This window comes from Girardinichthys multiradiatus, chromosome 1 (genome assembly GCF_021462225.1).
Source record: "Girardinichthys multiradiatus isolate DD_20200921_A chromosome 1, DD_fGirMul_XY1, whole genome shotgun sequence".
NCBI lineage: Eukaryota > Metazoa > Chordata > Actinopteri > Cyprinodontiformes > Goodeidae > Girardinichthys > Girardinichthys multiradiatus.
The window spans coordinates 12,918,778-12,946,643 of NC_061794.1; the positions used below are offsets into that span (position 1 = coordinate 12,918,778).

Consider the following 27,866-nt stretch of genomic DNA (forward strand, 5'->3'; position numbering starts at 1 on the left):
TTTTGGCCTCCATGCAAAACAGTATTTGTGGTGGAAAACTAGTGTAAGACTTATGTTTTATTTTTTAAAATCATGTTTCTTCATTGATTCTACATTTGTCATATTCAGAATTGATTATACTGTACAAAGAAATAAATGCTTCCACTTTGGCAGAGCAAAGCAGAAGGAGAGAAGAACTGTTTGCTAATCTAAGAAATGGTGCAGTTACCCGGCCCTCTTCTGATTGCTCATAAGAAAATAATGAGAATAAGCTCATGCAGACATCAGACATTGAACCCTCCTTTGACCCACAACTTTTCTGTCACACCTCAAATGTTTTATCTTCCACCTCAGCCATGGACGCTTCAGCTTCTACTTCTACATAATTGCCTTCAACCAAATCAGAAGATACTGATGCTCCCTTTGCCTCCCCCTTCCACCAGTGTGTATCAAGAAGTCAGGTGAAGAGACAACTGGAGAGACTGAACCAGAATAAGGTTTCAGGTCCAGATGGTGTCCCTAGAATCCTTAAGGCCTGTACAGAGCAGCTCTGTGGGATTCTGCTGCACCTCTTCAACTTTAGTCTGGCCCAGATGAAGGTTCCAGTGTTGTGGAAGACCTCCTGTCTTGTTCCATTACCAAAGAAAACTCACCCATCAGTCCTCAATGACTTTAGACCTGTTGCCTTGACATCCCACATCATGAAGGTCCTAGAGAGACTCCTGTTAGCTCACCTGAGTAAGCAAACCACAAACCATCAAGACCCTCTTCAGTTTGCTTATCGCCGTGGAGTTGAAGATGCCATCATACAGTTATAGTTGTGTTGGCTTTAGCTCCAGTTCAAGCAACAATTACAGACACGCTTGACAGTTTTTAGGTGATTTATTAAGAAACACAAGGTAGAGAACTTCAGGTTTCTGGACCGGGATCTGGACAAACACTGGAAGGTGAAGTTAAGTACTAGTTGGAGGTAAGTTTATGTTGAATGTGGAGTTGAGCGACAGGTTGAAGGAGCGGCATACTGTTTGGTGATGAAGATGGAGGGCCAGGGAAGGTGAGTAACTCTCTAAGTGAGATTGACAGGCTGGTTGTGTTTGAGAGGTTGCGCTGGCAGCGCATTAGTTTGTCCTTCTCCATAGTGAGGCTGTTGGAAGAGCCACAGCAGACTGAGGGTAGACAGGCAGGAGAGTGATGGATTACCGAGCAGCAGCATAGCTAGGATCCGGGAGGACGGAGGAGCAGCGAGGAGTCTAGGAGCAGTGGTATGAGGAAGGATCTTCTTGGAAGTCCTCGAGATGGAGGAACACCAGCCATTGAAGTAAAGTTCCCAACACAGGCTGTGGAAACAGGATCTTGGAAGCAAGGAGACAAAGGTATGATCAGAGATCGAAATTCTTCGTGAAAAGGTCTGCAAGACCTGGCCTGATTACCGCCTTATGGGACTGATCTTCATAGATCACAAATAGCGGGTGCTAATTTGCGTGTACTACAACAAAACTTGCATGTGCAATAAGTGGGCGGGTTGCATGTGATTTTCAAAGATTGTGCGTGCAATGTATAACAGGTGCAAAACAGGTACAGACAGCCCTATTAAAATGAGGAAATTGCATGTGCTACTGGCAGGAACAAGAGGAAAAGCAAAGAGATCTTCTGCTGTGTTTCTAGAAATATTATTTTTTCCTTCTGTTTTGTTCAGCCCTTACTTTTCTGGACTGTTACAGTTAATTAACTTTTGTTGTGCTACTCACTACAGGTTTGTCATCTGCCCTGACGAGAATTCTCTTATCTTGCTCAATGCAACTCAAAAGACATATCTTTCTGTTAATTATTTTGTCTCCCTTGATCTTTTAATTATTTTTGGAGACTCACCGGGTTCTGATGTTTTTTGACAGTACATGTTTGAAGAGTTCGGAGTTTATCATAAACAGCCACAATATTTAATCCTGAACATAATATTACAACATAAAAATTGATCATTGTAGGAGTTGGCAATCTGTATGTAATAGCTTTGCTAATTTTAAAACTGACCGTCACATAACTGCCCTGCAGAAAAGTTAAATCGAACATTTATGTACGGAAAAATATATAATTAATTATCCAATGATTTTACCAAATTTGTTTTGTTTGTTTTGCCAATATTTTAACAATATACAATGTGTTTGACTGCTTAAATATTTTTTTGGTGACACAAAATAATTTTTAACTGCATAAACAAAACCCTCCCCTGGCATATGTTCATATTTAAACACCTGCTAAGAAATTATTTTAGCATCTAGTTTGCAAATGAAGGATTTAATCTGCCTTATAATGGCTTTAGCTCTTCTCTATTAATGAAATTATCAACATCAAAGCACAGTGGGCTGTGCGTGATTTGATCAGTTATGTGCGCATTTTGCCATGATCAGGTTTGTGTGCATTCAGCCCTGACAGCAATGTTACGCTGGAATGATGTAGAATGAAGTGTTGCAAGGAGTTTTACCTTAGGAGAAATATCATGGCTTCTGTTTGTGATTGGCTCCAAATCAGACCTTAGATAATCCTACATAGAATCCCCTATTCTCATCTATTTTTAATATATTTATTTTTGACAACCCAAGATGTACAGAAGATTCTCTCTCCCTGTTGTCTGTCTATCTATGCCTCCTTTTGGCCAAAGTGACATCAGACATTTTAGCGTCCCAGTTAGCACCTGCATTTCAAACGTGCTAAATCCACATGCAAAAATTGCGCCGTCAAACCGTTTCAGGCTTTGAAAATTGCTTTGCGGATGGTAAGGAATGACATTTGCATATCTTCCTCCCATGAATTTTGCGTTTGGGTCATTATCATTTTGCATATTCATGAAGGCAGACATGCTAAAATGTTTGCGCCCGCAGTTACGCTTATTTTGCACACGCAACAGGTTTGCGTGCGGTTTTGTACACTCACACCTTTTGAATTTCAGGCCCCTAAGTGATCAAACAATTTGGCATCTTTCTCAGAGATCCCTGCTCATCCTAAGTACCTCCTGGTTAGCTTAACGAGCTGCAGCTACGTAGCCTGCCAGTTGCACCCTTCTAGAGAGATGAGAGAGGCCAACAGAAGATAAACAACACAAACCTGTGCTTCAACAAATCAACTATCATCTAGCTAGCAGCACTGTGAGGATCATGTTCTTTGATTTCTCCAGTGCATTTAATACAATTCCACCTGATTTGCTTTGTCAGAAACTCCAGAAGACTCAGGTGGAGGCCTCAACAATCTCCTGGATCAAAGACTACCTGACAAACAGACCACAGTTTGTGAGACTGAAGGGTTGTGAGTCTAACCAGGTGGTCAGCAGCGCAGGAGAACCACAGGGGACTGTACTCTCACCATTCCTTTTCACTCTGTACACCTCAGACTTCCAGTACAAGACTGACTCCTGTCATTTGCAGAAATACTTGGATGATTCTGCAGTCGTGGGGTGGATCAGAGATGGACAAGAAGCATAGAACAGGCAGCTGGTGGACCGCTTTGTGGCATGGTGTAAAAACAATCAGTGGAGGTGGTGGAGTATAAATACCTCGGTGTTCACCTGGACAACAGACTAGAGTGGAGATGCAACTGTGAAGCCTTCTACAAGAAGGGACAGAGCAAACTGTACTTCTTGAGGAAGCTTAGGTCCTTTGGTGTTTGCAGCCAGATGCTGCATATCTTCTATAAGTCTGTTGTGGAGAGTGTGATCTCCTGTGCCATCATCTGCTGGGGAAGCAGCATCAGAGCCAGGGACTTAAAAAAGCACAATAAGCTAATAAAGAAGGCTGGCTCTGTTCTGGGGACTCCTCTGGAACCTCTGGAGATCATTGTGCAAAGGATTTTTTATAAATGCAGAACATTATGGAGAACCCTGAGCATTCTTTTCACGAGACTGTCGTACAACAGAGTGTTTTCAGTCAGAGGCTTCTTCAGATCTGCTGTAAGACAGACATCAGCATCTCCAACAGCTCTTTGAAGAAACCTGCATAATATGAGCTACAACAACATTTAATTTCCCTTTGGGATTAATAAAGTATTTTTGAACTGAATTGAATTGAAGCATCTGATTTGTACTTTCTGATACAAGAACATATTCACGACTCTTACACTGTCATTGCAGATCACCCTGAACCCACCATCCTCACTGTGAAACATGGTAGTGGCAGCATCATGCTTTGGAGAGGCTTTTCCTCAGTAGGGACTGAGGCTGGGGTGGAGTTTCACCTTCGAAACATACAGCTGTTAGGAGGTCTAATCAAAGTTAAGAACTAAATCCAGTTTGGAATCTGTAGCAAGACTTGAAAATTTCTGTCCAGAGACACTCTCCTTTCAGTCCAACTGATCTTGAGCTATTTACAAAGACAAATGGGCAAAGATTTCACCCTTTAGATGTGTAAAGCTAGTAAAGACATACCCCAAAAGATTTGAAGCTGGAGGATAGGTTGCATATAAATGTATGCAACTGTTTTCAGACTTTTATTTATAAAATAATTAAAACCATGGCTATTATGCTTTAACTTACCATGTATGTGTTTCTTGGTGTTGATCTAACATAAAATCCAATACATTCAAATTTATTTCAGGGCTTTGAATACTTCTGCAATGCACTGTGGGAATCCTGAGGGCTTGGATACAGGAGGCACATACACTTAAATGAATTGCATGAACTACCCACATACTGCATATACTGCTTTTCTAACTTGATCTTGTGTCTACAGGAATAATGTACATGCGCCCATTATCTGGAGAAGGAGCTGCCAGAGCGTGAGAGGCATCTTTCGCCTGACTGACTTTCATTTACAAAGTGGCAATGTTACTTTTGTGTGGGGAAATGAGATAGCACTGCAGCAGACAGTGGGCTACATTATCCGGAGCTGGGCGCACATCCGGTTTTCTCCTTTCTCTTTATCAGCGGCTTTTTCTCACATTGTTCATCAGCCTGGGAGACAGGCGGGGGGAAAAAAAGACAGTCTCTTAGGATCAATTAGTCTCTTGCAGGGAGTTGTGGAGCAGAGAGGGAGCTGGGAGACAAAAGCCATGGCCATGTTAGCACCACACAGAGGTGATAAAGTGACATAGTCTTTCTTCCAGGCCATTAATGTGACAAGCACTCGCTGTCCAGGGAAGGTGGACCTGACAGTGGAGTGGTGCCGCACCAGGATGTGAAGATAGCTCTCAGAAGAGCATTGCCTTCTTCTTTTTGACACACTTTCTCCACCTCTGAGCATCTCTACTCTCTATGCCCTCTTTTGCCAGCTGTTTTCATTCAATCTCCATCTTAGTGCTCTCCCAGGAGTCACTTTTGCTCTCCCTCTCTTCGTCTATCTCCCCTCACTTTCGTAAAAAGCTGCCTCCATTTAAAGTTCCTAAGTCCTCCACACACATCCAAATTTCTCCTTTCATCTTTGACTCTGCTGCTCTCTTTTTTCTCTAATACCTCAAATCTTCCATCCCCTTTTTCTCAGTATCGTCCATCTCAGGTCTCCCTATCGGACCCAGCTTCTCTTCTCCTGTAAAAGCTCATCTGCTCACTCCCCTCTTCAGGTGATTGAAGGTGACACAGGTGATCCAAAAAGAATTCTCCTCTATACAAAGACAAAACAGAACACAAGCCCAGCAAAGCACAGGCAGGAAAACGCAGTGTTTTGGGTAGGTGTCATTTGTCCTTAAGACACAGTAAGCAGGGTGGGAGAGTAATATGACTAAAGCTAGATTTATTTTACTGGGGTGTTCATCAGGATGTGGTTGGTTTGGATCACTGTGTGCTGTTTGGAGCCAGTTTTCATCAGGCTTAATGGGTATGTTAGGTATTTTGAATCAGCAGTGTGACCCAATAGCTATATAAAGTGTTGTCTTGCTGAGTAACTTATAGGTCATCTGCGGCCTTCTGGTCATCTGCCTTGTTGGGTCTGGTGTCTCTCGTCTTCTTATTGACAACAGCCAATAGATTTTCTATGGGGTTCAGGTCAGCGGGGTTTGCTGGCCAGTCAAGAACAGTAACACTATAGTCATGAACCAGCTTTTGGTACCTTTGGCTGTGTGGGCAGGTGCCAAGTCCTGCTGGAAAATAAAGTCAGCATCTCCATGCTGCTTGTCAGCAGAGCGAAGCATGAAGTGCTCTAGAATTTCCTGGTAGATGGCTGCATAGACTGTGGACTTCAGAAAACCCAGTGGACCAACAGCAGCAGATGACTTGGTACCCCAAACCATCACTGACTGTGGAAACTTCATACTGGACTTCAAGCAACATGAAAATAGTGCCTTTCCTCCAGACTCTGGGGCATGCTTTCTAAATGAAATGCAGCATTAACTTTCATTTGAAAACAGGACTTTCGACCATTAAGCAACAGTCCAGTTCCTTTGCTCCTTAGCCCTGGCTTACCCTCCGTGTATAGGGTGTTGATGACTGTCTTCTGGACATCTGTCAAGTCAGCAGTCGTCCGTATGGTTGTGTGGCCCATGACCCAGAGTGAGAGCCCGTTAAAAGGCTCAGGAAATCTTTGCAGGTGTTTTCAGTAAATTAGCTGATTAGAGTGTGTTTCCAATAAAGAACATTTTATAGTTTCTAATTTTCTGAAACGTTGAATTTTTTGTTTTCTTTAACTGTAAGCCTAAATCATCAAAATTACAAGAAACAAAGGCTTGGAATATATTACTCTATATGTAATGATTCTATACAATATATGAGTTTCTCTTTCTGAGATGACTGGCAAAAATATTGCTCTAACAGTAGCAGAAAAACATACTTTTAAGCTTTGAAACATTGGACAGAAAAGGATGGTAGGTGCCTGGCCTTAATTTCAGCTGCAACATTCAGACAGTAGGGTCTGAATTTGTCATAAACATCATAAAAGGATGAATCTATCCTGTCCTGTTCAGGTTAATGGTGTAATGATGATTAGGGGATATTTTCTTGATACACTTCGGGCCCCTAAGTACCAATTTAGCATGATATAAGCTCAAAATCTATTGCTGACTATTGTTGACCAAAGTGAACCCATCTTCAAATCTGGATAATGACCCTAATCTTACAGCTCAAATCATCTCAACCTGGTTTGAGTTTATTGTACTCCAAGGCCTCCACAGTTACATGGTCTCACTACAATAAAGCACCTTTGGGATGTGGCGTGACATGCAGGGGTGAAAGTGGTATAAAATTCTTGCCGGTACATATATATATAATGTGTGTGTGTTAATTGTTACTCTCATCTGTGGCCCCTCGAGATCTCTCTCTCTCTCAGCAAAGTCCAAACTCAAACTAATCAATACCGGGATCAATATTTTACTTTACTGTAAGCTGTCTGTATAAGGCAGAAATTAGAATCACTTGACCATGTAGAATAAAGAACTGCCATGTATGAAACAATGATAAACCATTTTGTGATGCATAACTTTTCATCTTCAGTTTCTTTTGAACAAAGAAGTTCTTGTTGTTCTCTGCATTTTGGTCGAGTTTTGATTTCAGTTAAATTAAAAAATTGACAGTAAGGTTGTTTTTGTGGTTTTTATTTAAAAGACTGATGGTAAGTGATTTATTGTTCATCCTGTCCTATTGCAAGCAGCGGCTTTTTATGTCTGTGCACCACCTGTGTAAAATCTCCCAGTCCATTAAATCGAACGCACTGATCTCCTTGGCAACCGTTCTGTTTTGGAGGTAAGCGCGCATGCGCTCTCGTGTATCGTATGTGAAATCTCTGGTCGTAACAGTGTTTTCGAGCTGTACTGTGTTGTTGTAATTCAGCAAAATAACATGAAACACAACTAGTTTCTCTCCCTTTGCTTTTAACTGGGGTATTTAGCAGCGAGCAGACAGACATTAATCGTAGTGGTGCTCGTTTTAAACGCTGGCCGTTCATAAAAGGCTCGAACTCCGAGGGGAGAGAAGCAAAGCAAGAGCATTGAGGCTCCCCATCATAGCAGAACAGTTCAGAAACTATTTGGAATGAGGGGAAAAAAGCTATATTTATAAACAGATTAAGTCGTGTTTTAGACTGCCTATTGGTAGCGGATCTGATCTTCTTTGTGTGCTCGTGAATTTTTGCAGCCGTAACTGGTTCTGGATGACGGCTTCATAGCAGACAGCTGTTCTTCCCTCTTCCCGGTACTGCGTACCGGCGCAGAATCTTTTAGTGGTACGCAGTACCGGACCGTTCCGGCTCACTTTCACCCCTGGTGACATGGGATTCACATCTGACAAATCTGGACCAGAATTTTTTCAAAACCTTGTTGAACCCATGCTATAAAGAATTTAGAGTACTGGAGGACACAGAATAATTGATTCCCTTTCTCAGGTCTTTTTTTAAATAAATAGGAACTACAACTTTATTGTTAATGTTATGTTTGGGTGGTCCCATTGAAGTTAAAATGTATGTTTTTCTTACAGTTTACACTGCCTTGCAAAAGTATTCATACCACTTAGAATCAGACTAAGAATCAGCTTTATTGTCAAGTTTGTGCACACAAACAAGGAATTTGACTCCGGTCCACTTTGCTCTCAGTGAAGATTTTTTTTCTCCAAATAAATGAAAATAAAAAATATTAACTTTTACCACATATTGTACCCTTAAAACTATGAACTTTTATGTATTTTATTGAAATTTTATGTAATAGACCAACACAAACTGGAACATAACTGTGAAGTGGAAGAGGAAGGATACAGGGTTTTGTAAAGCTTCTCATGAACAAAAGTCCAAAATGTGTGTATTTGTATTTGGCACCACTCTGATACCCCTGAATAAAATCTAAGCAACTGATTGCCTTCCAAAGACAGAGAATCCATCTGTGTGTAATTTAATATGAGTATAAATCCAGCTGTTCTGTGAAGGCCTCAGAGGTTTGTTAGAGAACATTAGTGAACAAACAACATTTTGAAGACCAAAGAAGACAGCAGGGAGAAAGTTGAAGTTATGATTCTCGCACGTCTGCTCTACCCTGTCTCCCTGGCTGCAATCAGCAGATCAGATGCACCTGGTGGCTGCTGCAGTGTAGTGCAATCTGTGGAATGCCATACACCTGTGTCTTCCCTGATATATACTGACTCTGACAAGCAGACGGTGCCAGATTTTTGAAAGCCATTGTGTGAGTAGATATCCAGCATTCCTTCCTGTCAGATCATTGTTCTTGACCTTGCCTTGCCTTTTGGATTTATGCCTCTGCCTGCTCCCTGTCGGACTATTTGGATTTTGGTTGCATCTGGTTTATGCCTCTGCCTGCCCCTTGCCTGATGCCTCTTGTTCCGATCGTTGACCCTGTTTCTGTCCTTGGATTATTGAGCCAGCCTAGCCCTCGGATTATTCAGCCTGGAGTCACTTCTTACATGTGCTGTGGAGATCACCGCCTGCTGCCCACTGAGGTTTCCCCTCTGGGTTTCAAGTTCCACTCAAGACAAAAGCAGGTTAGTGGCTTTTCTGATCCCTGCAAAATCTGGAGAGACAACAAGTCACTAATCCCTCTTTCTGCCTCAGTGATTCCTGGAAGCTGTGAGGAGTGTTACCTGTGTGACATTTTCCTGTGGCTGAAAAACCTTTTAAACTTTCAGTACTGTGTCTGGCTGAATCTTGGGTCTGCCTTTTTCTGATTCATAGCAGTTGTTTCATACACTGTTAAACCCATCATCTGAAAATGGAAGGAGTATAGTGCAGCCACAAACCTGCATAGATATGGCTGTCCACCTCTGTACTATACAGGTCCTTCTCAAAATATTAGCATATTGTGATAAAGTTCATTATTTTCCATAATGTCATGATGAAAATTTAACATTCATATATTTTAGATTCATTGCACACTAACTGAAATATTTCAGGTTTTTTATTGTCTTAATACGGATGATTTTGGCATACAGCTCATGAAAACCCAAAATTCCTATCTCACAAAATTAGCATATCATTAAAAGGGTCTCTAAACGAGCTATGAACCTCATCATCTGACTCAACGAGTTAACTCTAAACACCTGCAAAAGATTCCTGAGGCCTTTAAAACTCCCAGCCTGGTTCATCACTCAAAACCCCAATCATGGGTAAGACTGCCGACCTGACTGCTGTCCAGAAGGCCACTATTGACACCCTCAAGCAAGAGGGTAAGACACAGAAAGAAATTTCTGAATAAATAGGCTGTTCCCAGAGTGCTGTATCAAGGCACCTCAGTGGGAAGTCTGTGGGAAGGAAAAAGTGTGGCAGAAAACGCTGCACAACGAGAAGAGGTGACCGGACCCTGAGGAAGATTGTGGAGAAGGGCCGATTCCAGACCTTGGGGGACCTGCGGAAGCAGTGGACTGAGTCTGGAGTAGAAACATCCAGAGCCACCGTGCACAGGCGTGTGCAGGAAATGGGCTACAGGTGCCACATTCCCCAGGTCAAGCCACTTTTGAACCAGAAACAGTGGCAGAAGCGCCTGACCTGGGCTACAGAGAAGCAGCACTGGACTGTTGCTCAGTGGTCCAAAGTACTTTTTTCGGATGAAGGCAAATTCTGCATGTCATTCGGAAATCAAGGTGCCAGAGTCTGGAGATAGGAATTTTGGGTTTTCATGAGCTGTATGCCACAATCATCCGTATTAAGACAATAAAAGACCTGAAATATTTCAGTTAGTGTGCAATGAATCTAAAATATATGAATGTTAAATTTTCATCATGACATTATGGAAAATAATGAACTTTATCACAATATGCTAATATTTTGAGAAGGACCTGTAATCTTCCTGCAGGCCTCAAGAGAAAATGCATGTTTAAGGGACATCCGTTTCTCACATACAGCCAGAGGAAAAACCTCTGATGGAAATAGCATTATTCTGGAATGATATGCATTCAGGTCCTCCTTCTAAGCCTTTATCCTTCCAAGATAGAAACAAACACAAAACACCCCCACAGTTTGACCACTGTAGGATGCCCAGCAATGAGTCCTTTACATCTAACCATGTGTGAAGTGTGCAAATGTGTTTTATAAATGTCAAAGTACTTCCTCCACACCGAGTTTGACATCTTAAAAATGCTTTAGATACGAGCATGTTGATAGATCACGGAGAGCCTGACCACTGAGTCATTTTCTATCTTTTCTGCTTGACTGTCCTCTGCTCCCGGAAGACAAAAATAAAAAGCTAGCCATCCTTTAAAACGTTCCCTATGTTTGTCTCATCAGTGTGAGTGTGAAACATCTCTGGATGGTGAGTAAACTTGTATGCATGGACAAGCTTTATTTGTGCAGGCCCATCACACACTCATTCCCAATTGGGGAAATTGGTTGAACAGGGGACGAATCTTGCAACTCGTTAATTCTGCTTGGCATGTTCACTTCAGTGGATTAAAACACTGTTATGTCTGCTTTTATAGGACTTTGTTGGTGCAGGACTATTTCACGCCCGCGGCACTGATTTTCACAATGCAGTGACACATACGCACTGTCCCCCCCGCCCTTACTGTCGTTTCTTATCAGCCTTGTTTCTGTGACTTGTCCGCTCTAGAGTTTGACCTCAATACATTCATCCAAAACAATGTTATGGATTGATCTGCTCACGGTAAACCGTACTGCTACCGATGTTACAACATTTTTGAAAAAAAATCTGTTACAATATAAAGATGGGGCAGTGGTGGTTTGGTAACGTCCCCTTAAAGTAAAATCTAGGTTAATCCTTGATTTTCAGAGCTGAGTTGGCACATTTCTGCTTGGTTTGGTTCACTTATCTTGGTCTTGTTTGTGTAAATGATAATTCTAAACTTAGATTGCATGCATGCTTGTTTGTATCATTTGTCTTTATGCTGACCATCTGATATACGGACAATCATTCTAGCATATGAATGATCAGCCAAGTTTTTAAGGTCTAATTGGAAAATGCCCCAGGACGTCTATACCCCATTGCTGGTGTAGATCCTCGTTCATCTAGGACATTACAATCCTAAGTATGTAAGTAGAAGGCAACTGGACTTTTTCTCTGGTTTTTGGAAGATGTTTGGCTTCTCATCCAAAAGGCTTCTTCAGTGCTGAACATTGTTGGAAAGAACATGCTTATAAGTTGTAATCAGAACAATCACACTAACTGGGCCAACAAAGTCACTAATGGGGCCATTGAGGACATGCTAGTTAGTTAGGCCCTACCTTCTATTTAACTCAGTGTTTGGATCGTTGTTGCTTGGTGATCCAATATATATATATATATATATATATATATATATATATATATATATATATATATATATATATATATATATATATATATATATATATATATATATATATATATATATATATATATATATATATATATATATATATATATATATATATATATATATATATATATATATATATAATATATATATATATATATATATATATATATATATATATATATATATATATATATATATATATATATATATATATATATATATATATATATATATATATATATATATATATATATATATATATATATATATATATATATATATATATATATATATATATATATATATATAATCGCCAGTCCATCGCGGGGCAACACACAAACAACCATGCACACACTCATTCATACACCTAAGGTCAATTTAGAGTGACCAATTAACCTAACAGGCATGTCTTTGGACTGTGGGAGGAAGCCGGAGTACCCGGTGAGATATATATATATATATAATCACACAAAATGTTGCCAAATGTTTGTGATCCTGTTTTATGTTGAACTAAAATAAAAGCTAAATATATGGTTAAAAAGGACAAATACTTGTGTTATATCAAACATTTTCTATTTTAAAAATCCTTTAATGTCTGTGAAAATTGTGCCCTGAAGTATTTTAGAAGGTGTCCATCTGCATCAAATGCGTGTACTGTCGGGCCAAATTTGTACCATTCTTGAACTGTGATCGGGGGCCGCACGAATGGCCCCTGGGCTGCACTTTGGACATGCCTGTTGTAGGGCAAACACAGAGACAGATGAGGGAATCATTCACAAACTCCAACCCAATGGCAAAAATTGGCAGTTAAACCTAACATGCTTTATGGATTTTGAGAGGAAATCAGTGATAATCCATGTACAGGGAGAACATGCGAACTCCGCTTAAACAAATGCACCAGTATTGGGTTTATTTTTGATTGGGTGTGAAACCTGCATGGCATCCTTGTCACCACTGTTAAGTAATAACCAGTTTCCACTTTGCCGCTAAATAAAATGGATGACAGCAGTCACATTTTAGCGTTTCTGTGGACATGACTGGAAACCACTGGGAGGTGTCATCACTTCATAAATCCCTCTTTATATTCATCCATGTTGAACAGTACAAAAAATAAAAGAGGAAGGGCTTTTTTTTCCCATGAACTGATCCTTTAATGAGCCACTGAGCTCCATCTTACTGTAGCCATATGAAGTTTTATGTCTTGAGGCAGTGATGTCAAGCTGTTCAGTTGCTGTAGAAATGAGCACATTCTGTGGATGCCCACAGTTCCTGACACTTTCTCTTCTCGCTGGTCCACAGGGTCAGACAAGCCTGTTTAAGCAGCTTATAGCTGTGGCTGTCCACTGGCTGCTGTGGAGGAAAGGAACTTATTGTTTGTATTATTAAACTTCAGAGAACTGCACACAGACAGAAAATTTCACCACACCGGCACTATGCGCATAACAACACTCATGGCTAATTTGTCTGCTAGCCTTTTTTCACCATCACCCAACACAATGCGTACACACACACACATATTAACTCAGTTTCCTCCGCCCCCTTTACGCCACGGTGACAGCTTTGTCACAAAGATGAATTCATCGTCAGCACAGCAGCCAAAACAAGTAATTTGATTGCCCCAACCACAAATTAAGTTAGTGTGATTCAATTTTCGATTTGGGCTTCTCCTCCAGCCATACATCAAGGGAGACATATTTCATTACACAGCAAAACCACAGAGAGGGAGGCAGTGGTGGCCCACTCCCTCCATAAGAAGACATTATGGCAGAATTATGGCATTTACTCGATACCGCTGCAGGTCCAGTCAGGACGGTGATGGCTTTGGTGCCAGTCGCTGGGCTTGTTATCCACAGGGCAACTCTGCCACACAGAAAACAACCGACATATGCAGCTAGTTTGGATAGCTGCGAGCCAAGTGTGACAATATGCAGGAAGGAAGGCCTGGCTGCACCAGAAATTACATGGAAGTGGTGCAGAGCTCTGAGATTTATAGACTATGACAAACAATGCACAGTGTCTTGCAAAAGTATTAAGACCTTTTAAACAATTGCATATTTTGTCTTATCACAACCACAAACTTCAATATATTTTATTTGAATTTTACATGATGGAACATGACAGTAGTGCATAATGTGAAGTGGAAGGAAAATACACATGCTTTTTAAATTTATTTTTTTTTTCAAATGAAAATCTGAAAGGTGTAGCATGCATTTCCATTAGATGCCCCCAAGATCAGTACTTTGTACGACACCATTTTGCTGAAATTACAGCTGCAAATCTTTGGAGTGTTTCTCTACTAGCTATTCACATCTTAAGACTGAAATCTTTACCCATTCTTCTTTGCAGAATGCCTCAGGCTCAGTCAGGTTATATGTAAAGTGTTGTCACAGATTCTCAACTGGATTTAGGTTTGTTCTTTGACTAAAAAATTCTAACACAGGAATATCTTTTGAAACATTTCATTTTAGATCTGGCTGTATGCTTAGTGCTATTGTTATTAGAAATCTCCACCCCAGCCTGGAGTCTTTAGCAGCCACTAACAGGATCCCTTTCAGGATTTTCTTGTATTTAGCTACATCCATCTTTCCATCAACTCTAACCAGCTTCTGTGTCCCTGCTTCAGAACGCACCTCCATCATGATAATGCCACTACCATTTTTCACTGAAGAAATGGTGTGTCCAGCATTAGTTTTACACAAATTGTATTTTATGTGGGTACCCAAGAGTTGAATTTTGGGCTCATCTGATCAGAATCAACATCTTTGCTGTGTCACCTACATGGCTTGTGGCAAACTGAGAGCAGAATATCTTATAACTTTCTTTCAACAATGGATTTGTTTTCTTGCCATTCTCCCATGAAGACCAAATTTGTTCATAAATAATAATGATCCTTTCTGCAGATTATTTACATCTCTGGATCTATGCAGATCCTATAGATGTGACATTGTTCTATTAGCTGCTTCTCTAATTTATGCTATGTTTCATGTTTTCTCCATTTTCAGAGGATGGATGGAACTGGATGGATGGAACCATTCAAAGCCTGCTACAAACCTCTCACAAATTTCTGCCTGACCTGTCTGTTATTTTTCTTGGTCTTCGTGATACTTTTTGTTCATTTATGTTCTCTTACAAACCTCTGAGGGCTTTACAGAACAGCTGGACTAATTAGGAGACTTCTGAAGTGAATTGATTGCACTGGACTTTATTCAGGAGTATAATTTTACTTGAAAATGAAAAAAATTCTAAACTATGTATCATTTTCCTTTCACACAATGGTATTCTACTTTGTGTTGCACTTTCACAGAAAGTGAAGAAGTTCAAGGGGTATGAATGCATTTGAATGGCACTTTATATTAAACGAATAATCATGTAATACTCATTTAAGATATCTGTGCCCCTATTAGAACTCTGGTACATTCATAAAGTCTTCCACTGTCTTACCTTCCCACTAACCTCCTTTGTTTCGCCTCCACTATAAGCTTTCTCTTCGGGCTCTTGACTACTAAATGGATTTGAAGCCAGAGAGCTCAATCAGTGCCCACCACAACCGCCTTCTCCTTCCATTTCCCCACAATAGAGCCAGGACATTCTAATTAAACCACAGGCTGTTCTTCTGAGTAACTGCAGTTTGAAAGCTGTGAAGTGAATATCCAGTACTTGGCCATTAATTCAAATGAATATCACAGATGTGGTAATGAAATGTGCCTCTAGTTTTTTTGCGTTCATGTGTAGATTGTTGTTTTTCACAAATTAGATTGCCATTGTGTTTAAGAGGTACAAGAGAAAAATAACTCTAAATTAATCAGCTGCGATCAGAAGCCCTGATAGCTTAGATGTAAAATTGTTTGAAAAAATTAGAAATGAAATCATTCGAAGTCCAATGTGGTGTCCAACACGGTAATGTGCTGTGAGATGTTTTCTTGGATTGAAGAGAAACTTTCTTGGCATACCTCTTTTTCTCAAGGGGAACCTCAGAGACTGATTTTGTTTTTCTGCTCTGTCGCAGCTCTGTGACTGGCAAGTCAGTCTTGCAAAGCCATGCGCAGTATTTGAAATGCAAATGACTGACACTTTTTGTTGAAGCTAGAGCCAAGGTGCTTTTGATAAAACTGAAGATCTGGGATGTATTTTCTGGGAGTAAAGGTACAGTTCTGAAGTGGCAGCTTTGTGCACTTGAGAACTGGAAAATGTCCAGATTCTTGACCTTTGGAGTAAATCACTCCCTTTTGCTGACTATGGAGTTCTTTGTTCCTGATAAAGTGTGACCTGATCAGCACCTTAAACTCTACAGATGTCACCAACTGTCTGGAAGCAATCCTTTTTTTTGTTTATGAATTTTTAATGTCTAGTCCTGCTTATCAGCGCAGGGTTGTGGGTGGAATGGTGCACTTGACAGGTCACCAGTCAATCACATGGCTACACAGAGACACACAGGACAAACAAACCACACACTAGCCAACCCGCATGAGCAGAACATGCAAACTCTTTGTAAAAATGCCCCAGTCGGGACGAGAGCTCATTGCAGAGCTGCCGAGCAAGTATAGACATTGAATGAATGGATAATTTTAGTATGGCATCGAAACTTTAGGCTGCATGAATTCCCTTACTCCTCCTTCATGTGTGGCCGTTGAAATGAGTTGTAAATACATATAACGAGGTCAGACAAGACTGCCAAATAAGTGTTATGTTTCTAATATAGCTATGCTCCTGGGAATCTGAAGGTCACTCCACGTAAAACTTCTCTTAGAAAGTATTTTAGCAATTTAAACCCAGGAGGAGTGTTGCTCACTAGAGGGATGCACACATCCCATCTGACCTGGAAACCTCTCCAGGGGTCCTGGTAACAGTGCCAGCTCGTGAATATGAATGAAGTCAGTTTCCGTGAAGGTACATGTCATCAATTGGGAGAGTTCATTAACCAATTAAATTTATAAATACATGGTCACTAAATGGACTTTATCTCGTCTGGGTTTTGCAGAGACCCTGTGGGAAATTAAGGTAAAAAATGAATTACCTACTACCTGAGGTCTCTTGCTCTCTTTGCATTCTGCTCTCTCTCCCTCCTGAAATTCAGCTGCTAAATCTGCGGCCCATAGAAACAGCTCTCTTTGGGGCCTGAAATAGTGTATATCCATAATCCCTGGCCAACACATCCATATATAGGGCCACTGACAAATGGGAAAACATTCCCTTGTGAGTATTTGCCTGTTAGATGGATGCGAAGATATTTAGGATTGTTGGATAATAGAAAATCAAAAATAGCACTGTGCTTAGAAAAAGGAACAAAATGGGCCCTGTTTGTCTTGTGAGCCTCCTAATTCATTCAGTTTCCTCTGTCCCTAAAATGATCTCTCACAACGAATTTTCAAGGCTGACTGCTCAGGTACAACAGAGATATGTTGCCTATCATATGACGCAGGTTGCATTTGTTCTCTGAACAGGATGGCGAAGCACTCCAGAGACAGAGTGAGCAGAGGAAGAGGAGGAGTAACGGAAATGCCCACAGAGCGTGGATCATTTCTGGCAAACAGGTATCTGTTGTATCTCCCTCTTCTTCCAAATGCCAGGTTTGTGGGATTCCAAATTATGGCTCTGAATTTTTGTGCGACTGCCTCACGGTTGATTACCCTCGATCTGAGTTTTCGCTCTGCCTTTTACTGTGCTGTGGTTTCTGCCTCTTTTCATTCTATTTGTTTTCCTTTATTTATTTATTTCAATTCTGCCTGCTTATGCCCAGTTTCTCACTTCCCTCTCTGTTTCTTTATTTTGCTGCCTACATTTTTCATATTTTTCCAAGCATGTAATATAATGACAAATTTCTAAATAAATCTTTGAGTACACTGATAAAACAAATTGCTAGTATTTAACGAAATGACCTCCTTGAACTTGAATTTGCATGCATTTTATTTTTGGTAGATTTTAAGAAATGTTGGGAGTTTAACAGTTAATAGATAATTAAATATGTTTGTTAAATTCTAAGCGTTTTTTTCAAATGTACTTAGCTTCCACTTAGCTTTAAAAGCAATCAAGTTCACTTTACATATTGTTCTTCAAGATGCCTATGCATTTTTCAATTTATTTTGCTTTTTCATTGTAAATTATTATTGTACTGGATAAAATAAACACAACAAACCATACATTTCTCGTATGTCTCATATGACCTTAGTATACAGAGTGGAGTATGGTTAGCTATGGCTAGTGTGCTCACAGTACAAATTACATCTAATTGGGGTTTTCTCTGTTTTTATTCACATTTCTTAAACTGTTTGGCTGCATTAATACTCCTGACTAGAATGTGAGAAATCTATAAAGGTTTCTGGATCATTTGGCAACAAAACACAGTGTAGTGGTTCATGATGAGGAGTAAGATGGACTACAATGGTAAGATTTGATTTTCTGGCACCAGCTGTGTATCCTGCAGGGTCTTGCAAAACTACTATATTGTCTGCTAGATTTAGCCTCGAATAATTGCCATGCAGACAGGGTCATGATGGGTCTAGTCAAATCAGTTAGCCCCACTATTCCTCCACCTGCAATACTGCCTATATCATCATTTCACTCAACACCAGTGGGACAACTAAGCAACAAATATGATCCCAGATCCATTAATTATACACAAAGAGAGAGGTGTGTTGTAATGAGCGAACAAGGAAACATTAAGAAAGTAACACTCAGATTCATTAATGCACAGGGCGTGTAATTAAGTACTTGACTTGTGTAACAGTGGATTTGTTTGTCATTTTATGACTGCTGTGCTGGCATGTAACAAAACTAATTTAGGTGAAACTAGTAGAGAAGGATTTACCAGTGGTTAACAATCAAATGAACACATTCAATTAGGAATAATAAATAATTTCCTAACAGTTTAAGTTTTAATGATTTTTTTCAAAATATTTTGTGGTGCTAGTGTCCTTCACCAACAACAAGTAGACAGGAAATGACCAGAAGGAGGAAGGTCAGGGATTGAACCACAGAGAGTCACCCTGGTGACCAACAGCCTATGACTCTGCCACTTATATATTTATAATCTTTATCTTTGTCACTGCTCACTTCAGCATTGCCACATTAGCATTTATGTTTGGCTTGTAGATGGTCAGAGGCCATTTCAAGCTGAAACATATGTTATGAGGTTTAGGTTGTATCTGGAACGATGTATTCTGTCCGAGTTGTATTTCCGGGAATGAGTCCTTCAGAGTACATAAAAAAGCTTCAGAAAAGATGCTCATCCAGATATTGTTAACTAGAGACAACACATCGCCTTGAAAGAAGCTTTTTTGTGTTAATCCAACTATTCTCACTAACCCCTCTGACAAATTAGCTGATCTGGATGTAGACACTAATATATATATATATATATATATATATATATGTATAGTTTAACTTTAGCGTCAGCACTGTCACTAATGCTGCTTTCCATTAACTTTGGAAGTCGAAGGTTAATGTCGAAGTTCACGTCATTTCCGAGTTGTAGCGGTCCAGTTTTCCTGTTTGTTTTCATTCGTATTGCTTGCAACTGTTACAGCAGTCTTCTAACAACAACAATAACACTGTTCTATGTGGTATTAAGCATATAAAGGTCTAAAGGGACCATAGACGTCTAACATAACATTGGTATAGATACCAGTCTTATCTTAGACGTCTGTGGTCCATTTAGACATTGTTTAGATACATTTTCAACAAAGAACTCTCACTGCGATGGTCGATTAAAATAAAAATAATCTTATTTAAAACCTGGTTTTATGGTATAAGATGTTCAGAGGTTTTTCCTTTCCGGTCTGTGGGGGAAGAAAGCCAGACATTACTTTGAGACTATGGTGAGATCTTGTAATGTACTACTTTCTCATCTAATCTTAATGCTTTAATATTTCATGCAGTTCAAGGCCTCCTTTGTAATCTGCCGCTGCAGCACATTTCTGGACAGCATTTGAATTATGTGCCTGCTAGCCATTCTCTGATTCAGGGAGGAAGCAGTCGTTCCCATGAAAAGAAATGGGGGTCACTTGTCATAATGGTGGAACACTTCTCTGCTAAATGGATGCTAAGATTAGCTCTTTTGAGAAAAGGATGAGTCATTATAATCTCCACGCAAAGCAAAGGAAGCAGCCATTCGACATTTAAGTGGACAGCGCTGTGATTCCTGCAACAATAGAGCACAAGTTCCTGAGGGAGGTTAAAGTGAAAGGCAAATGGCACCAAGGCAAGATTTTTCCACTGCATATTCTAATGGGATTTTTCTCCCTGTTTTCCCCCTTCTCCTTTTGCTTTTGAAAGCTGCATTAACTGCTCCTCCATGAAATGTTAATTGCGTTGCTGCTAGTAAGAAAACATGAGAGGAAGCTGGAGAGACACGGCTGCTGTTTCAGGACAGTTGAGTCACTTTCCCTGGGAAGCGGCTTGACGAGCAAACACAAACTTCCTGCTGTGGCCGTGTGCTTGGCTGACTGCCACTCTGCAATTTAACTCTCTGCCTAGGCATCTCTGAAGAAGGATGGTTATACTAATGGCACAAGCCTCACAGTTTTACTTATGGTGGAAAAAATATCCACATAAAATACCATACAATCACTTAGCCTTGTGATTTCTCTCCAGATGACATATTTGTAATTAAGTTTTAGGAAGCTGGAATTTATTCCCCCCATCTACAGACAATGGCGTTACATGAAAGCTTTATAATGTTTTTGGACTAATTATTTTTGACTAAGCCTTTATGTTTTGAAGCACAGAGAATTAATAAGATCTCAGCTATGAAATTCTTAAATGTATTTAGATTCAATTCAGCCTTCTCCCACAGCCCAAAATCCTGCATGTTAGAGTAACTGGAGGTAATCCTGCCTGGGTTTACAAATACTTTCCTTGTTTTTTTTATATTTTTTTTTAAATGGTGACATTAAATTATAATCTGGTCCAGATTTTTTCAGATTGTTAACCAAGTCTCAGATAGGCACCACCAGCTACCCTGCAACTCTACATGGACTACGATGCAGGTATGGAAAATGGATGAACTCATAAAACTTTCAGCCTCGTCTGACAGTGCAGAGCCCACCAAACAGACAAATGAATGGACATCCACAGATGCTCCAGATGTTCCCTGTGGCTTACTATCTGCTCTGTGTATAAGGTCCATTAAGTAAAAAGGTGATTCTAGATTCTAGGAGTATGCGCATGCATGGTTGTTTGTCTCCTGTGCCTCAGTGTTAGCTTTGTAATGGACTGGCTATTTTTCAAAGGAGTAGCTTCCCCACCTTTCAGCTAATGGCAGCTGGATTGATACAAAGAAAAACAAAGCTGAAGAAACACAAATGTAATTGGCAGGAACATCACAGATCTTCCTGCACATCATGTTTCTGCACATAATACTGCATTCTCCTGCTGAGTCAAACAGTCGAGAAAAAAACACATAAAAAAGGTGTTTGTTAGATAAAGTAGCTTTTAAATGCAGCTGAAATGTAAGTCAACATTTTTCAAGACAAGGAGAACATTTTGAAAAGGTTGCACTCATAAAAATCTAAATACATAGATCTAAATACAATGTGTTTACATTACCATAAAAAATCTACACAATAAATCTGCATAATAATTATTATAGGAGCCACACATATGCTTCCAAGGCAGTGCATAATATGCTGACACGTTTGATGTTCCGCAGTACTTTAATGCATACAGGAGTATCATGGCTGCACAAAATAATAATTCATGTGACTCATTTTAAACTAGTTGGCATTTATTTTATTTGGGCCCTCAGGGCTTATTTACATTAAAATTGTAATTTCAAAGTAATTTTCTTTTTTGGGCTTTGATATGTATTTATAACATTCTTTGTTCAATAAATACTACAACCTTCACCAAAGTAAAGGCTTAGTGTAATGCAATAGGTTATTATTATTTTTCTTTTTTATTTGTCTGGCAGAGTATCACTCAGAATTGTTGTCTGAGTGCCAAGAAATTGCCCAACAGATTTACTTTCACAAGCGGAGCATCACAGCTAATACTTTAAAGCTCTGCTTGATATTTATAAAATAATCTTTATTATAAACTTCTTTGGGAATATTTTAATTGTAACGGACACGGAGACAGAAATGAAAAGGAAAACAGAAGCTTGAAAAAGAGAGAGATGGGGCAAAAGGGAAAAAGGGGAGAAAAGAAGGAAAGAGTGGAGGAGAGAAAGAAGGATGAAGAGAATAAAAGACTAGACCCTGCTTGCTTATACACCTGCAGCTGTTTTTTTTTTTTTTAACAAAATAGCATTTATGAATGTAAAATGTACTTAGTGAGAGGTGCAGCCCAATATAGAACATCTGTGTATCTGTCAACACGTGAAGCTTAACACCTGTGAGTATGAGTGTGGACGCGCTTTTGTATACAAGGTTTCTCCACAAAAATATGCAATAGGGAGCTTGAGGACCCACCGACCTGCCCCGTGGTCCCCGGGCGGACACTGAGGAGATCCGAGCCACAGACATCCAAAGGCCACACAAAGCACAGGAACCCCAGGAGAACCATCACCAGGACTACCGCAACCCCTCCAGAGAAGAGCAGTGGAGAGTCCCAGGGGAGCCACCCAGCAGCGACAGTGCAGAAGCCCCAGTGAGCCACAGCGACGAGTCCACAGGCCCCGCCAGTAGCCGTCCATGCCCGAGCAGATCCAGCCATGGACCCAGAGACCCAAGACCTCGGTACAAACCACCCCCCAAGCAGAGGCCCGACAGAGCCCAGGGTGCCAGGCCCCGGCAAGCAGCCACCGGGAGTGAGCCAGCATACACCAAAGCACCCGGCCGCGGACACCGAGAACCACAAGTACACCAGCGGGCAGAGACTCCAACCACCGGCAGGTAGTGTGGTGGGGAGGAAATAGGCCCCCCATAAGATGGGAGGGCCTAAGCTGATCCAGGAGAGGGAGCAGTCCAAGACCCAACCTGTCAAAAAAAAAAAAAAAAAAAAAAAAAAACAGGCACTCAGTCACAATCACCCGCTCCCACCCACCTGCATACACATAAAATCACTTGCACCCAATGTAAAGACAAACAACAATGGAATGTCATACACTCACTCACACTCCCCATGCATACTCTATACTCCCAGGTCCAGGTGCCGGTACCCCCCAGGGGCAACCAGCCCTCGGACCCAGGAGGTGGTCCCCTTCCCTCCTGGGGCAGAGACAGGCAGACAGCGCCGGCACCGCCCAGACCCGGGCGGCCCCGGCCCGGCCCCCGCCCCGGACCCAGTCCCCAACAGCCCCCATCCACCTCCGGAGAGGGGGCTATGTACAAAAGAGAGGTCCACATGGCCCAAATCAGCCCGCCAGCAATAGGTTATTAAAAATGATGCACATCTGACATGATATGAAACTTGGGATGGGGTCGGGGTCTTAAATGATCGGTATTCAAGTCCCAGACAAAACTGAGGACTGTTTGACTGTCTGTGATTTTCTATCAACCACACCCTCAGTAACCGTGCAGCCCTGTTTTTTGTATGCCCAATTTTTAAACTTGAAATCGTGTGTTTGAGTTTTATGGCATACAAAATTTTATCATAGCAGAGCTGCTAATTTTTGAGTGTAGGTTTTATTGAGACAGGGGTGCAGCTGGGATCAGATTTAAAATAGACTTTGCACCGTGCAATTCGGTGCTTTTTTGGCAGCACTAGTAGCCTTTCATTTTGTTATTTTTCCAAAGTATGCAGACAATAGTAGAATGATGAGAAGGGGGAGACATGTAGGATAGGTGTTTGGGTTTAGGCCTTGTTCATCAGGGTGTTAGTTGGTGCAGTGCATGTTTCCTCATTTTCTCGTTTTACAACTTTGAACAATATTTGACTACGACAAGCCTCAGTAGTAAGTTCAGCAACTCTGAATCAACTCATAGTCGATGTGAAAAGATGACCCATCAGTCGCCTCTCTATGTGCTTCTTTCCTTTCTACCTTACTTAAAGTGTAATTTCAGGAGCAGAGATTAAATTACTGCCTATCATTTCTACAGCTCTTACATAGACTGATGGCTTTCAAATTGCAGTTGAAGATCATCAAAAAGCAATCCCTGTAATTCCTACTTTTACTGGAGAAATGATTCAGTGAAACCAATAAATTTTACTAGTAACATGGAGCATGAAGGGCTGAGGGCTTACCTGCTGGCTGCTTTTGCTGTGGAGGAAATATGGGGCTTCTGTTTGGCTGACAGATACTAAAAATTAGTTTGTCTGAAACAGCAGTGGTTATAACATATTAATTGACCTGTGCAGCAGGGATAACAAGCACAGCGTCTCTCTTTGTGAAGAAATGAGTCTTAAAACATAATTTTGGATTTTTAAGGAAACGAAAATATTGAACATTTCTTTATTGTAAACATGGGCCTGGTTTTTACAGGCACTTTACATACAAGCAGTTCCTGTGTCCTAATAAAAGTATTCATACCCCCTTAACCTTTTTTACATTTTGTCATGTTATAACCACAATCCTCACAGTATTTTATTGGGATCTTCTGTCATAGACTAATACAAACTTTAAATTGGAACAATAACAGTACATGTTTTTTTTTTATATAAATAAGAATACATAAAAATCTAGTCCATCAATTTTTAAGTTTTACCACAGATTTTCAACTGGATTTAGGTCTGGACAAGAATATTCAGACACATGAATGTATGTTTAGGGTCTTTGTCCTGGGGGAAGGTAAACCTACATTCCGGTCTAATGGCTTTTGCAACCTCTAACTGGTTTTCTACCAGGACTGTCATGTATTTAGCTCCATCCATCTTCCCATCAACCTTGACCAACTTTCCTGTCTCTGCTTAAGAAAATTGTCCTCACAGTATGATGCCCCCACCACCGTGTCTCACCATGGTTTGTTGTGTTCAACGTGATGTGCACTGTTGGTTTTTTATAATCTAACTCTGCTTTAAACTTCTCCAAAACTTTCCTGGTCTTCATGATGCTGTTTGTTCACTAATGTTGCCTAATGAGGCCTTCACAACAGCTGACCTTTTATTGTGATTAAATACCACACAGTGAGATGCCTTTCCCTCATTAGGTCAATTCTGAAGCCAATTGGTTGTACTGGATTTTATTTAGGGGAGGGGTGTTCACAGTGCGCCCCAGGGCCATTTGCGGCCCCTGGACTGATTTTGTGCGGCAGTCGACTGTATTTTAAGAATGATACAAATTTTGCTGCTATGCACTGTTGGTTGATGCAGATGGAGATCTTTTATTTGTAATTAGGGCAACATTATTAAAAATTTTATCTTACATAGGAAATTTTACAGTACAACACAAAGTATTTGTCTTTTATTAACTGCACTATTTGCATTCTCTTTAATTTCATGGTAAATATGATCACATCTGTCGATTGGCTTTTACTCAGCAGCACCAAAATCTGCTTTTAATGTGTTGTCTTTAAAGAGAGTGAACCGAATCATGCTCTTGTTGCTGAGAACAAACTACGCTTTTTCTAGCTTATTCAATCAAGCCCAAAGAAATTTGCCATCTTTATTTTAATGAGGGAAACCTTTTTAAAGTTTTGGATCAACAATTATTTACACATCAATTTCCTATAGAGAATCTGTACCTGCCTTATTTGTTCAATGACAATATTGGAATCTTATTTTATTGTTGGTTAAAAAATCACAATAAAACTTTTATTTTAATTAAAAAAAAACTGTTTACTCAATTTTGACCCATGTGACAAAACATGATGATTTAGGGGTATCAGCTTTTTCTAAACAAATCATTAAAGAAATGTACATTTGACCTTGACAATCGTCAAATGTTCAGCATTAACTCATCTTTTCTCTAAGTTGATTTGCAAGTATGAACATTTCAAGGAGATTCTTAAATCTAAATCATCGGAAGAGTTTGTTTGCAAACCTCTCATGATAACCACAACCCCACCATGCATGTCTTTTTTTGTGCCTGCCCTACATTCTGCTGCCATATTGTTTGCATTCAAAGACAGTGCCCACACAGCTGGAGGATAAGCCAAGTCTGAGCAGATAAAGCATGTTGCCATTGGCTGCTGCTGCTGCTGTAGCCTCTTTTCATTTCCCTGTGCCTGTTGGGGTGTCAGAGGATCCTGGCCACAGCTGGAAGATGAATACTGCTGCACCGCTCCACTTTGTCATGGTGTCCAATAAGGCTCTAAATGGCTTTGAGAGACTCTCAGACTCACATAAATGGGATCTCAGCAGCCCCATGTAGACTTGTGTGTACACAACAGACTGCTGAATCTTTAAAGTTGTCAGCGACAAACATTCCCAATAGATCTAAAGCTTATTTGAATGAACATTCATATACAACATGCTGACGTAATCATTAGTTAAGGGAAAATGTGATAATTGACAAAAACAACGCAGAAACCGTGAAGGAGGCTAACACCTTGTGTGTAATCTAATAAAACCCACTACTGAACAGTTTTTGAGCTGAAAACTCTAAAATAAGAAGAAAATCTTTCAGCACAGCTTCCTGAATCTTGAGTTTGGATGTTTCTACACCAGGGGCAACAACACCTACTGCTCTGTCTCGCTGTTTTCATGGAAACGCATCAAAGAGGCTGAAAGACTGATGGAAAGAAAACAGAGACAGAATGGGGGGAAAACAAGCTGGAGACACTTTGTTACTGTACTGTTGCTCTCTTGATTTTCCCCGCTGCTTTTCTGGGCTGTGACACCGAGCTCTGTCACTCGTCTCACTCCCCTTTCTGTTGGAGGCAAACACCAAAGTGGAACAAGGCATGTAGGTGCTGTTGCACCATGTTGAATTTCAAGGCACTCGACTTGCTCAAACCAAACACATTTGTAGATTTCAGGGTGTGTTTATACATTTTCAGAGCTCTGTAGACATTCACTGCCCCATGTTCAGGATGTTGTGCGTGATGAAAACAGGACTGACACATGAGAGAGCCAAGGGCGGTTTTGAAACAAGATTAAACCAGAGACGCCCGTGGGCCTACAGGCAATGATTACAACAGCGGCCATTAAAAGAAGCTGTGATGGAAATCCAAGGCGGCATATTCAATGGGGAAGAGATGGGCGAGAGAGGCGGTCACGGCCGCCTTGTAGATGTAAGGCAGTAAATGTTGGAGGGTTGGGAGTAAGTGATAGCAGAGCATGTGCAGCAGCAGGTACTGCTGACTGTCACAACATAGCAGCAAAACACGACACCAGAACAGGAATGTAGCAAGTAGTATAAAGAGTTAAAGAGTAGAAGTCAGATATTTACATACACTGCATAAAAAGACATATAACATTTTCTCTTACTAGCTCACACTAAATCAGACTTTTTCTATCAAAATTATTTCTATTTTCTATATAGTCATAAGATGCACTTTAAGATCTTTAGAGAGTGTTTTGCTTTCCATCGTTGGCTGATTTACACATTTTGCACAAAAGCACATCTATCTCTAGGAACCAGAACCTGTGTCCTTCCTGAACAGTTTGATGGCTGTTGATACTTCCATATAACTCTGTAAGTAGATAAATGTGGTACCTTTAAGGCATCTGGAAATTGTATCCAAGAAAAAAATCAGACTCATGAAGATCCACAATTATCTTCCCCATATTTAGGCTGATTTCTTTCAAAGTTTCCATGTTGTCACACAAGGAAACTATAGGTGAGGCATTGCTTTAAAATACATCTGTAGATGTGCCTTCATTTAACTCAGAAGCTGATGTCAGAAGCCCTGACATAATCATTTAGGCTTCTCAAAACTGTTTAAAAGGCACAGTAATATAAGTGTACAAAGAA

At 40.4% G+C, this 27,866-nt stretch overlaps 1 long non-coding RNA gene across 1 annotated transcript in view; it reads right to left on the reverse strand.

Annotated features, from left to right (window-relative positions):
• Positions 1-846: 846 nt before the first annotated feature.
• Positions 847-27,866, reverse strand: part of LOC124864049 — a 30,175-nt gene continuing 3,155 nt past the window's right edge. The window contains exon 2 of the long non-coding RNA XR_007037255.1: positions 847-1,331. This is a non-coding gene — a long non-coding RNA (uncharacterized LOC124864049). The remainder of the gene's footprint in view (positions 1,332-27,866) is intronic.